At 21.2% G+C, this 13553-nt stretch overlaps 1 protein-coding gene and 1 long non-coding RNA gene across 5 annotated transcripts in view; one reads left to right on the top strand and one right to left on the bottom strand.

The window, feature by feature from the left end:
- LOC102676024 overlaps positions 1-9526 on the bottom strand; it is a 26756-nt gene extending 17230 nt beyond the window's left edge. Inside the window, exons 1-3 of one of the 2 annotated variants that reach the window (XR_422925.2) lie at positions 9299-9516; positions 4886-5033; positions 517-887 (exon numbers count right to left, since the gene is read on the bottom strand). This is a non-coding gene — a long non-coding RNA (uncharacterized LOC102676024). Of the gene's footprint in view, positions 1-516; positions 888-4885; positions 5034-9298 lie in introns of those variants that run through there. The other variant, XR_004151699.1, reaches the window with a different exon arrangement.
- LOC102676123 (cadherin EGF LAG seven-pass G-type receptor 1-like) overlaps positions 1-13553 on the top strand; it is a 154115-nt gene that overhangs the window by 18948 nt on the left and 121614 nt on the right. The window lies entirely within an intron of this gene.

Raw genomic sequence — 13553 nt, 5'->3', positions numbered from 1 at the left:
TTATTATTTTATTTTATTATTTTATTATTTATTTTATTTATATTTATTTATTATATATATATTACAATTTGATTCAATTTATAATAATGAATTAGAACTAAAAAGAAACTAATGCTTCTATGATCTCTTCATTCTCTGAAATATAATCTGTGTCATATATCTGTCTTGAATCTAGTGATATCTGATATCCAAAAATATATAATATTTACAACATATATATATATTCAATATACATATATATTCAATAAAATAGTTATCGAAGTACAGTTTCATTTTTTTAAAATGATTATTAATAATAATAATTAATCAATAATAATATAATCTCTCAATAATTTACATATACAATCATAACTATTTTCTGCTGCTTTTATTATTATTTGAAGTTACCTCACATGCAAAAAAAATTATATTAATAAAAACGAAGTAGTCAAAAAAATTTTAACAAAAATTCTAAGAATAATAATAAGAATTATAAATAAGTAAAACTCATACAGAGATACAGATGCTCTAAATTCATTTTTTTTTTTTATTTTGCATCGTCGATAATCAAAAGTTGATTCGCGAGGTCGATATCGAAAGAAAAAAAAAAAAAAAAAAAAGGAAATCGAATTATATTAAACAAAAAATTACTTTAAACAGTATTGGCACTAGAGCGAATCGAGAGAGCCTAGTAATTAAGTGCATCCTGGCAGTGTGTCCATGGGTGAGAAGGGAGTAAATAGTGAGGGTCGTTTAACTTGATTTTCGCGTTATCATTAACTAGGTTAAAGTCACCGTGGTGCTCTATGGTCCGGCCAATGTCGTTACGCTCTCGTTACATCGGGTAGAATCGGTTGTCCGAGCTTCGGATAAATTCGATTCCTTTCCTCGAAGAATCCTCGAAGAAACTGAAATACGATATTTATTATCGAGTGTAATTCCAACCGTATTTTATATCTTGAAAAGATAAGCTCGTAGAATATTTCTGAAAGAGATGGATACTTCAAGAAAGACAATTTTTAAAATGTATACAAAATGATTCTAGAGATTAAAATAAATAGATAAAATAGAAAAATAAAGAAAATAAAAATTGAGATTTATTTATATTTGTGATAAATTTAGTTAAATTTAAATTTCCGTTAGGTGAAGCGAAATATTTCGCTCTATCTCTGTCACACCGCCTCACTGTCTCCATCTCTTTATCTAATGCAAACTTAAATTGCTTCTAACTTAATAAATAATCTTCAATATTTTTATATATATCAAATTTTATGTTTTTGTCCTAACTTTTAGAATCGATTCTTCAAATATATATATATGTATGTATATATGTATATATAAAATTTATTTCATTGTAAATTTCAAATTAAGTTTTTAATATGTTGTAATATAAATAAACTTCAATATAGTTTTTCAATAAAATCTATTTATTTTTATTGCAATTTATTACATATAATATTTTTACGTGTTTTAATATTAATTTTGAATATAAATTTGAATATGAAGAAACTATTCAATAAACAATATTTTAATGATATTATCGATATATCAAAGATTATCAATAAGATATCGATAATCAATAGTTACAATTTTACCTGAATGACTAACAATCGATTGGCAGCCAATTAGTTGCAATCGCAACAATTGATCACGTGAACGTTTTGTTTATATCTACTGTTCTGTTTCGTTAGATTGACTTTAGATATCGTCTAGCATTAGAAGAACTCTTTCTATTACGATTAACATAGAAGTTCTCAGACATTAATTATATAATACTACTGAGCTATTATTTGATATTTGTTTATATTTACTGACTCGTAGAGTAGATAGAACAAAACATTATTTCAGTCCATAATAAAAGAAGGAAAGGAAAGGAAATTAATTGTTTGTCGAAAAATTATTGCAGTGAGCATGTATTGTATAAATTATAAATTATTATATCTATCAATTTTGTGGCAATTTCTCGCAAAATATGTATGAATTGTATTTTTATATCTTTTTTAATTACTTTTATATTTTGTTTTTTTTTACAATGAAAAAATTTTTTAATGGGTTCATTGTTCGCTTTTAAACAAAACATTTTTCTTTATTATTGAATAGTATAAATTTTATTTTCATGTTCACAATTTTGTTTGTTCCTATCGTATTGAATGAATTTTTATGGTTATTATTTTGTAGACAAAAAAGATATTTTTATATAAATTTCATAACTATTTCAACTTAACGAATATATTTTAAAAATTATAATTTTAATTTTAGGAATGCATAGGATTCAAAGTAATATAAGTTTGAAAAAATATATTAATCATGTCTCTAATGAGATGAAAAACAGATAAAACAATCATGCCAATTTGTTAATCAAATTATAGATAATACAAATTTCTAGTTTTTCATATGCATTCTAAATAAAAATTAATGATAATTGATGAAACATTAATTGTTAATTAAATTTTTATTTATTGAAGTTTTGAAAAATTATTTTACTTATTTCATTTTCTCGAGTATTAATAAGCAGGAATTATTATTAAATCAATAAACGTTTATGAATTTCTAAATTTAAAATTGTGATATTTTTGGAATTCATTCATCAAAATTCTATTCAATTTGTGAAAAAATATATATCCAAGATTTTGAATAAATTGTAGATAAAAGAAAAATGGAAAGTTCAAGGAATAAAGTTTTAATTTAATTATTTTGATTTCAATTATTAAAGAATATACTTAAACAAGAGTCATAAGAAAAAGTTTATGGAATAAAAATAATTGGAAAAAAATTACATCTCAAAAAATCCCTACAAATAAAATTAATCAAGAGAGATAAAAATTAGTTTAAAATTGTAAGAAGCACTTTATTAGATAAATTAAAATTTTTATTTTATTATACAAGTAATAAATAGATCATAGATTTAATCAAAACTTTTTAGTATATGAAGAATTAATACATGATATAAAATATCTATTTGATCGATTGCTATTAACGATTTAACAGAAGATTTAAATCTTTTTTATTGCTTCAAAAAGAAAAAGAAATGGTTGGCAAACATTTTTATTATGATTTTATATATAGATTCACTGATCTTTTGTTGAAAAAACCTAAATCTACAAGTTTAGTACGCGAACTATGAATTTTAATGAATTTGAAATTCAATTTTTTTTCGATAAATTCGAAAAAATTATAAAAGTATAATTTTTTTATTTTTAATATCTGTATAATTTATATATACAATTTCGACGAGACACAAATCAACTATGAAATTTTATTCATGATATCAAAATGCCAAATTAAAAAGATCATGTCAGCTAAAAATAGCAAAAATGTTATTATCTTCTTTTTCTTTTATGAATGCTAATAAGTATTATCTCCATTTTTTATTTTTCCAAGATTGCGAATGAATCAACAGTTAATGCTAAATGCTCCTATAGAAAGTGAAAATATCGCTTTTCAACTAAATTAAAAAGAAGAATAATAAATAATAATTTTTCTTGGATTATGTTATTTTAAAAAATTTGTCTGTTCAAAAGAAGCATCTGTTCATGTTTTCTAGATCGCTATTAAACTTTGGATATTACTAATTTTTGTAAAATATTTATATTTATAATATTTATTTATTTAGTTTTCATACATAATTTAACTATTATAAAAAAACATTTATAAAAACTTTGAAATCAAGAATAATATCCTTTGAAAATAAGAGCAAATAATGTCTGACATTAAACTGGAATTTATTCTTTTGATAGATATATATTTTTAAATGTTTATTATTCAGATTGTAATATGAGTTGTAATTGTAATATGATAATAAATACTATCTATTTACTATTTTAATTAATATTTACAAAAACAAATTTTCCAAATTTATATTTATAAAAAAATTCTCACTTCATTCTCAAAATTATTGATTAAAGAGAATTAAAAAAAGAATTAAAGAACATAAGAAAAATATAGGAAATAAACTTAAGAAGATTAGAACATTAAAATCATTGAAATCAAGAAAATTATACAAAAAGATTGTAGGAAACATTGGATTCAAATTGCTAAAAATGCGAGAATTTATTGAGAAAATATTTCGACGATTATATTTATCGTTACAAATTATGCATATTCTGAATTATATTAACAATTTTTATTACATTTATTACATATCTTTTAAAGATTTCTTAAAATTATATACCAAAATTAATTTAATTTAATTTGACTATTACGTTATGATAATTTTAATTATATTATTATTTTAATTTGATTTTTAATATTATTAAAAAATATTTAACTCTGTTTATTTTATTAGCCGAATTATTTTTTTTTTTTAGCTGAATAAAAAGAATAAAATATTATTTTTTTCAATTTAAGTATCCAGCACTAGAGAAATTTTTTCTACATATTTATATTGACAGCTAATTAAGCTTTAAAAAAAAATAATATATGTGAGGTTAAAAATATATATTTTGAATTTATATGAAAATAAAATAATTAGTTAAAAAGAATAACTTATCCCTTGAAGTTATATCTATAAATATCACAATAAGGGACATGCAAAGGAATAATAGAGAGTTAAATAAAAGGTTAAAGGTTTATTAGAAGAATTTTCTATCATTGTAAAAAAATATATAGAATTATATATATCAATGCGATTTGAGCACACCATGCGACAACTAATGGTATTAATACATTTTCAATCCATACATATTCATGAATTATATATTCACTTACTCATTATATATCGAGATTGGAAAATATATCATTGTAAAAAAACAGGAACAAATGAAGATAAAAAATAAGGAAATAAGAAAATAATGCAATATAAAATAAAACAATATAACAAGCTATGTTATATATAATAAAGTAGGGATGCACAAGCCAATGCTTAGTTATAATTAAATTGCGTTTATTCCACTTCCTTTATTCGTACCTTATGACTCAATGCGAAAGTTCTCCCCACTTTTGTTTAAAATGATGGTGGCGCAACTGTTGGCTATTGGCCCAACTAAGTTCCAAAGTTCAGCAATAGAATGTTACTTATTTCTCCACTTTTATTTTTTCATTATTGTATATCAAATCTGAAAAATTAGAAAAAAGAAAATATGATATGATATGATTTAGTAAATTTTTAATAACGTATATTAAAATTATAATTTATTTTAACACAAATAATTGTGTAAGATCTTTCTTAATATTTATCCATAGAAAAATTGTTCATTGCAAAATTTAAGCACTATGAATAATATATAAGATGTAGCTTCTCTGTCAGAATTATCTTATATCTTAATCAGAATTATCTAATATTTGTATGAAATTTTATTATTATTTTCATTTATATAATTTTTAATTTTCAAATATAAAATAATTAAATCTATCATATACATTCAGTATTACGCTCATAGTGTTTGAAATGTTGCATTTCAATTTGTCAATGTATGTTTCAGTTATATTAACTTAGTTGCCCACAGTGAAATGAACATTCAGTCATCTGTCTCATATTAATTTGAAGCAATATTACTCGAGCAAATATTTCGAATTATAACACTCACGAATTCATTGAATTGATCTCGATATCTGGTAATATAGAAAATGATCGATGGTTGCCTGCACGCGAGCAAGCAATTAGATAAGCGTTTACCAGTTTTCTTCGCATCATTTGTTAGAATTGCGATTATTTATCTAACAGATTCTTTCTTTCAAACAGCATCATTTAAAGATTGATCTTTCTTTCATCATTTATTTCTCGCGGAAATAATAACTATATTACCAAGTTGTAGAATGACATTATGAGAAAATTAAGATTACAGGAATATTTTTTTTTCATGGCAGCCATAATATAAAAATTAATTTTTTTTTAACAATATAATAAAATCATTTCAATAAAATAAAAAATATTCTTATATAATAAAAAATTTTAATAAAAATAAAACAACTTTTGAAAAATATGGAACAATTGAAAGCAAAATAATAAATAAAAATAATATTTTATTTGTTTTGTTGAAAAAATAGAAATTATAACAAAATTAAAATTATTATATAAAAAAATTTTATATAAAATTATATGGTATGAGAATAGATATAATTTATTTTTATTAATTATATATAGAAGATATGTATAAAATCAATTTTCTTAAATCGTTATTATATATTAATCGTTATTATAAATTATATATTTTTTAATAAAATAATCAATTTAAAATATATCTTTTTTCTTTCTTACTTACGATTATAATATTTAAATTTATATTTAATAATTTTTTTTATAATGATATTTCATAAAATATTGCCTTAAATGTATTGTAATAAAAATAAAATATATATCTTTCTTAACTTTATTTGCATAACAAACTCGACTTTCTTTTTTTTAACATCTATTTATTTCATATTTTATGTTTTTTTCATTTAATGTTGTTTTGACATTAGATATCTAATTAACATCAATATGGCAATAATCATTAATGCTCGATGGATAAATAACGTCACAGTGGTGGCAGCAGCTGTCAAAAAAGAAATGATCTAATATTGTCAGTGATTATCATAGTGTTAACGATATTCAAAAATCAATATATCAAAAATTATTAATAATTGATAGCCACAATTCTATTATCAGATCGAGTGAATAAATGGAAAAAAAAATGATAGTGAGGAAAAATAACATCATGATTGTGAGAGTGAAGATAATGAAATATAACAAATTCTTTTGTAAAGAAATTCTTCTGACAAGATATTTAATCCATTTCTGTATCATTATATGTTGTGTGTGTTAAAATTTGACACAAAAATACAGACCAATTGATCATTATTTTGCTTTTTGAAACTATTTTATATGAAATAAATGATATTACATGTATAACATGATTTTAATTTATAAATTTAATTATCTTTCATATTTTTCTTAGTAAAAGAAATATTTCAAATGAAATTTACTCTGAGAAGGAAGTAATTTGATATAATTTCTTCAGAGATGAACTTGTAAAGAAATATAAGGTCATCAGTTTTTTTTTAAATAAATTGAAAATAATTGATGTTGATTATTTCGTACAAAAGAATATTAGATTTATGACGAAAGATTAGTTTCGTAAATATTTTAATTTTAATTTTGTTAAATTTATTTTATTGAAAGATAAGGAACATGAAATAATAAATAAAAATTTAAGTTAAAATACTAAGTCAAAATTAACGATTTTTCAAAAATTTATTTCTACTATAGAAATAATATTTCAATAATTTTTGTTTGATATTACAAGTTATTACAAATATTAGATAGTATTAGAATTAGAATTTTTTCGTTTCATTCTACTATACATACTTTTTAATTGGATATCTATATATGTATTTTATATTTTTTATTTTTTTATCATTTAATTAAAAATAAATCATTTCAAAATAAATCATAGAGATCAATATGCTGAAAATTATTGCAATTTCGCGTTATCATTTATGCAATCATGATAAAAATTCAATTAAATCAACCAGTCGAATACCTTCCATAATAATGAACCGATGTTAATCCATGAATATATAACAAGCATAATTTTCCATTGTTCTGTAGCGTAATGTCAACTGATTCTAGTTTTCAATTGCAGTCATGAAAATTTTCAGTTAATTAACCGCATTTATCATGATATCCACATTTCTCCATTATATATCGAGTAATTGTAGATCTAGAGATAAAATATAAAAAAATTACAATCTAATATTGTGAATTAGAAAATTATAGATAAATTATAATTTTTGTTAGAATTCGAAAATTATGAAACCTTTTTTAAATTATATTTATAATCGTGAATTTTTTTTAAAAAATTTTTTAAAAAACATCATAAGTTTTGTTAAAAAAAAAATGTTTATACATTAATATTCGCGAGAATCAATTCTTTGTCAAAAATGTCATTTTGAATAATTTTTCTCAACATATATACTGGTTAATTTTATTATTTTTCGAATTATAATATATAGCAAATTTATTTTTAATATTAAATATATTATTTCTGAATGCATGATTTCTGACAAGATTTTTAGGTTAAATTTTAAACTCATGCCGAGTTTCGATATTATACAGACCCAAAGCTATTTCACGGAAATGAAATACGAAAGAACTTTTCAGCGAGCGAAATTACAATGCTTGAAGTTACAATGATAGCTACTATTTATTAAATGTGAGACCAAAAAGAAACATTATCCCAATTTAAATTTTATGCCATTGATCATTGTTTTAAAACTACTTATATTTTTCTTTAATTTATAAATTAAATTTAGGTTAAATTAAATTAGTTTATTTTATTATTCAATATTGTTTTCATTTCTTATTTAATCTAATTTAAGAGTAGAAATAATATTTATCGAAATATTTTTATGTATACATATATCACTAAAATTAACAGATGTTCAGAATATTATTTCAACAAAATATTTCATTGAAATGTTTCTGTTTAAATATCAATATATTTTTTAATATGTAAAAAAATATTTCATCATTTATAAACTAGTAGATAAATTTGCGACAAAATGTTTCTTAAAAAAATTTCTCTCAAAATTGATCTCAATTTCGAAATTTATTAACTTTTTTTTTTTAATCCTTTCAAATCCTTCTCATCAAATTTTTCAAAAGAATCATATGTCGCTAATCTCATAGCAAAAACATATGATTATTATTTAAAATCATTTTAAACAAAGTATATAATAAATGTTATCATTTCTTTATTTAATATAATTATGGACAAATCAAATGCAAATATTTTTCTTATCTATTTACATTATCAATATTATTTTACAATTCATTTTAAAATATCATTGAATTCATATATAAAATTAAAAAACGAACATTATTATTATGATATATATATAATATAATGAAAATAAAAATCAAAAAATACAAAATATTATATTTATAAATAAGTTATATAATATTTATAAATATAAATTAAGATAAAACAAAAAATTGAAATTTTAAAAATTAATTTTGCAGAAACTATCTTTTATATGCAAAAAGATAACTTTTTTCCAATATAAAAAAATAATATATTTATATATATAATTTTAATTTTTTTTCATTCTAATAAATAAAATAAAATAAAATAAAAAAATTGCTTGAATTTTAAAATCATTGTTTCTTTTTTTAATAGTTTGTTAAAATTTTTAATTTTGAAGGATATGTACAATAATACGAAACACTCTAAATTCTAATAGAATGTTTCTATTCGAATAAATATACATAGCATGCATTAGTTTTACGAATGTTGTAACCGCATTGCAAATAATTAATACTAATTGAACTTCCTTTGCTGTAAGACAAGTTAATGTTTATTTCAAAATATACACCAGGAAATGAACGTGTCCCTCTTACCTTTGCAAACGTTGTAACTGGCATAAGGTTACATTTCCGTGAAATGATGTTGATGTAAGCACTGGTTCGTCGTAGAAAGAGCAAATAACCTAACTTTTCGTTTGAGCCACCACACAAATACTTTGCTTTTATTATTCGATTATTAAATTTTTTTTCATTCTTTTCTTTTTAAAAAGGAAAATTGTTTATATTAGAATTGTTTATATTAGATTGAGATATAATTGCTGAAAATATTATATTTCTATAGTCAAATAGTTTCTATAAAGAAAGAAATACTATTTATCTGTAATTCAATTAAATTGAATCTTTTTCGCAATTCATATATGTATATATCTGACTATATATATAATATATTATATGTATATTATATGTATATATGTATATTATATTCATTACATTATATATATATAAAATATATAATATATTCATAATATATATATATTCATTTTATAGTATATTACTGTATATAATACATTATTGTATGTAATGTTTGATTAAAAATCTTTTCTCATTTATTGAGTTATGTTAAATATTCATTGAAACTATCTTCTATATATTTTTGTATATCTATCTTCTATAAAATAAATATCAGTCAACATTCATATTTAGTCAGACAACGAAAATTGGACGATGATTGACAAAGGTTCTAATTGATGCAGGAGCGTTTCATTTAGGCCAAGGTTACACGAGTCAAAAAAACGGACGTTAATATTCAAATGATTAAATTATATTTTCTAGCAAATAATTTCTTGATTAAATATAATAATATATAAAACTTATTGAAAATATAATTTTTGAAATGTAAAATATTATAATATAAATATTAAACATGTGAGAATATTATTCGTTTTGATATAAAATAATTGTACAAAAATTTTTAACTTTTTTTATCTATAATATCTATAATAAAGTGTTAAGAAAACAAAATTTTAATTGGACATATATTAATAACTTTAATGCAATACATAATAAAAGCAATTATGAATAAGAAAATATTAAAAATTAATACTTGAAAAAATAATTTTTAGCTCTTTATGAATTATTTTTTTAAAAATTATTTTACATTTTCTTTTACTTATTATTGTTTGTTTTTTATTTGTTTTCAATGTATTTTATTCTATATATAAGTGTATATAAAAGTATAAAAGTGTATATAAAAGTGTAAATTATTTTTTTGCATTTATTTTATATCAATTTAACATTTTTTTACATTTTAATAAAAATTATATTTTTATTAAATTTTATTTATCTAAAAATAAACATTTTTTCAAGAATAATATTTATATGATATTTAAGAAAATATATTTTAAGAAATATTAAAAAATTAATATTTAATTAAAATTAAATTAATAAATATTTTAAAATATTAAATATAATCTTATATAACTATAATAAATATAATCTTATATAAATATAACTCCTTGTTAAATATACTTCGCAAATCTAATTTTAATTTAATTTAATTTAAAGATTTAATAAAAACAAAATAAAATATTATTAAGACTCTTCCACAGTCTTCATACATGTTTCACTATAAATCAGATAACGTATCCCATGATATCTTCTGCTTCTTATTCGGTTAATGGGAAAGTAATATCGATTCTGCGAATGCAAATTAATTTACTGTGATGTATCTATGTAATGTATACTTGTAATTTTGAAGTTATTTAAAATTTGTAATATAAATTTTAATTGGTAGTTTTTTTATTTATATATAATAGCTCATGAAAATATTTATTTTTATTTTGTGAACAATTTTCTATTTCTCGTTAAATTTTGTCGAATATATCGGATATAAGTGTCAAATCTATAAAGGCTTGTTCACGCTGAAAAAAAAATTAGACTATATATAATAAATATTTGCAAAAATTCCCTTTGCAAACACTAATAAAACACTAATAAAATATATTTATTCGGTTATGTGAAATATTATTTTCTCTAAAAATCTCAATTCTTCTGGTAAAGTTCTGCACGAGAATAATACTTGATGTCACATTATCCTTTCTGCTCCTTTGCTACATTAGGTAGAGGATACGTGACTCGATATATATTCGTCGGCGTCGTCGCGACATTTGGATTCGACGGATGTCTGATCAACTAGCAATGGAAGTGGGGATAATATGACGTCACATATTACTCTCATGTGGAAATTCGTCGAAAGGAGAACTATTTTTATTTTTTGGTTTGGATTACTGGATTATGATTAATAAATAAAAAAATTTCCTTTAATATTTTTCATTATAATATTTCAAAATAGAAGATAATATAAAAAAAAAATTCGGAGGAAGAGGTGACAATTTTTAAGAAGATTTCAAGATATTCGTTAAAATTTTGTTTCATCTAATTTTACTCTTCGTGTTTCGTTTGAAAATAATGCTGCCAAAAAGCGATGAATAAAACGTAATTATAAAGCGAGATATTTTTCTTTGAGAATCGTATATGTGTCATATTTGTTATTATATTTATGAAATAAAAATGCATCTGATGATGCCACTGCTTGAAATGCACGTCATTGCTTTTGCACATACCTATGTTTAAAGTTGCAAATGGCTTATATAATGATATTAAAACTTTAAAATTTTGTGGAACTACGTGTAATTCGCGGGCTGCATGAAAAGGAAGAAAATGTTTCCAAACTTCTATATAAGATATTTTTGAACAAAATTTTTAATAAATGGAATATCATTGTTTATATTATATATTAAATTAAGTAAAATGAATTTTACCTTATTTATTTAATTTATAAGCTCTGTCATAAATAAACTGATGAATTCATAATTTTAAAATTAAATTTGCATAGATAAATTAATTTTAATTATGATAAATTGAAAAATTTAATTCAATTTATGATAAATCGTGATAAATGAGCCATGATAAATTCATAATAAACCGTGACAAATTAATTTTATTTATTAATTCAAAATTAATTTAATTTAATTAATAAATTGTGATAAACTGGATGGATCGTGATTTAAATTTATAATAAACAATGAAATTCCATTTCGAAATATTTGAAAAAATTTTATTCTTTTATAAATACATTCCATCTTTTCAAAACCAAAAATCAGAAATCAATAACCTTTGCATCAATCCAAATTCGTTAGAACATTGAAAGATCAATATCTCTTCTATTTAAAAAGAAGAAAGAATGATTACAATTTCGATAAAAAATTTCTTTTTGATTACTTTATCTTGGACACATACATATATATATTCCTTCTTTCTTCTCGTTCCTCGAAATATCTAATTCTCCCACCTGGTCAAATCTTTCTTCTCTTTTCCTTTGCCTTTCGCTTCCGCGTGAAACGGCAACGAGGGAGAGTAATGGCTTTAAAAACCTTAGGAGGAGAGCTTCTCTCCGCTATCTTCCCACTTTGAAACGGCACCGCGATTTTTATTCCCGAATAAAGTAAAGAGGCTTACCAGCGAGGTTTAACTTGCTCCATTCTATCATAGGCGAGGGATCTTAATGATCCCTTCCAAGCCATGAAAATTGAATCTTAATCTTAAGTCTCATATGTCGTTATGCTTTTTGGATATTGTCTATGTATGTATATGTATTGTATATGTATATTCTGGGCATAATTTTAATGAAAATTATTTTTTCATTAATTTATATTTTCAAATATTACATTATTTTAAAATTATTCGAGAAATAATTTTTATTTTTGAAATATTCGATACGAATATTCGAAGTTTTAAAGTGTTTCATGCGAGAAAGAAATATATTTATAATAATTATTCCCGAAAAAGTAATCAATCGTGATTATTTTTTAATATGTCGTCGAGTAATTAAAGATTTTATTTGATGATAAAAATGTTGTTAAAAAGTTATTAATAAAAGTGTTTTTTTTTTTTTTGAATTTAAGTTAAATTAGGTCAGATAAGTTTTAATCAGGTTTAAAGAAAATTAATGGTCGAACAAGATTAAGAAAATTAGATTAAGAAAAACTTAATGCAAATTAATCATTAAATTGGCTAATAATTAAACGATTTTTATTTTCATTTGGTGGTGAAATTAAATTTAGAATTAATTATAAAAATGAGCTTAATGATATCTCTGTATTAAATAAATTTTAGTTCGTATTGAAACTATAATTTTATCATTTTAGAATTTACATCTTATTTGTTCGATCTGTATCTATTCATTGTTCCAATTCACATTTGAACCATTCAAATTGATCCAATTTTTTGAAAATTTCTAATTTTTTAACGCCAAAATACCTTATATTTTTCAGATCAATATTAACTTTTC

The sequence above is a fragment of the Apis dorsata genome, unplaced genomic scaffold (genome assembly GCF_000469605.1).
Source record: "Apis dorsata unplaced genomic scaffold, Apis dorsata 1.3 scaffold_1187, whole genome shotgun sequence".
Lineage (NCBI taxonomy): Eukaryota > Metazoa > Arthropoda > Insecta > Hymenoptera > Apidae > Apis > Apis dorsata.
Note: the sequence above shows the minus strand (reverse complement) of the source record. Positions and strands in the feature narration are given on the sequence as shown.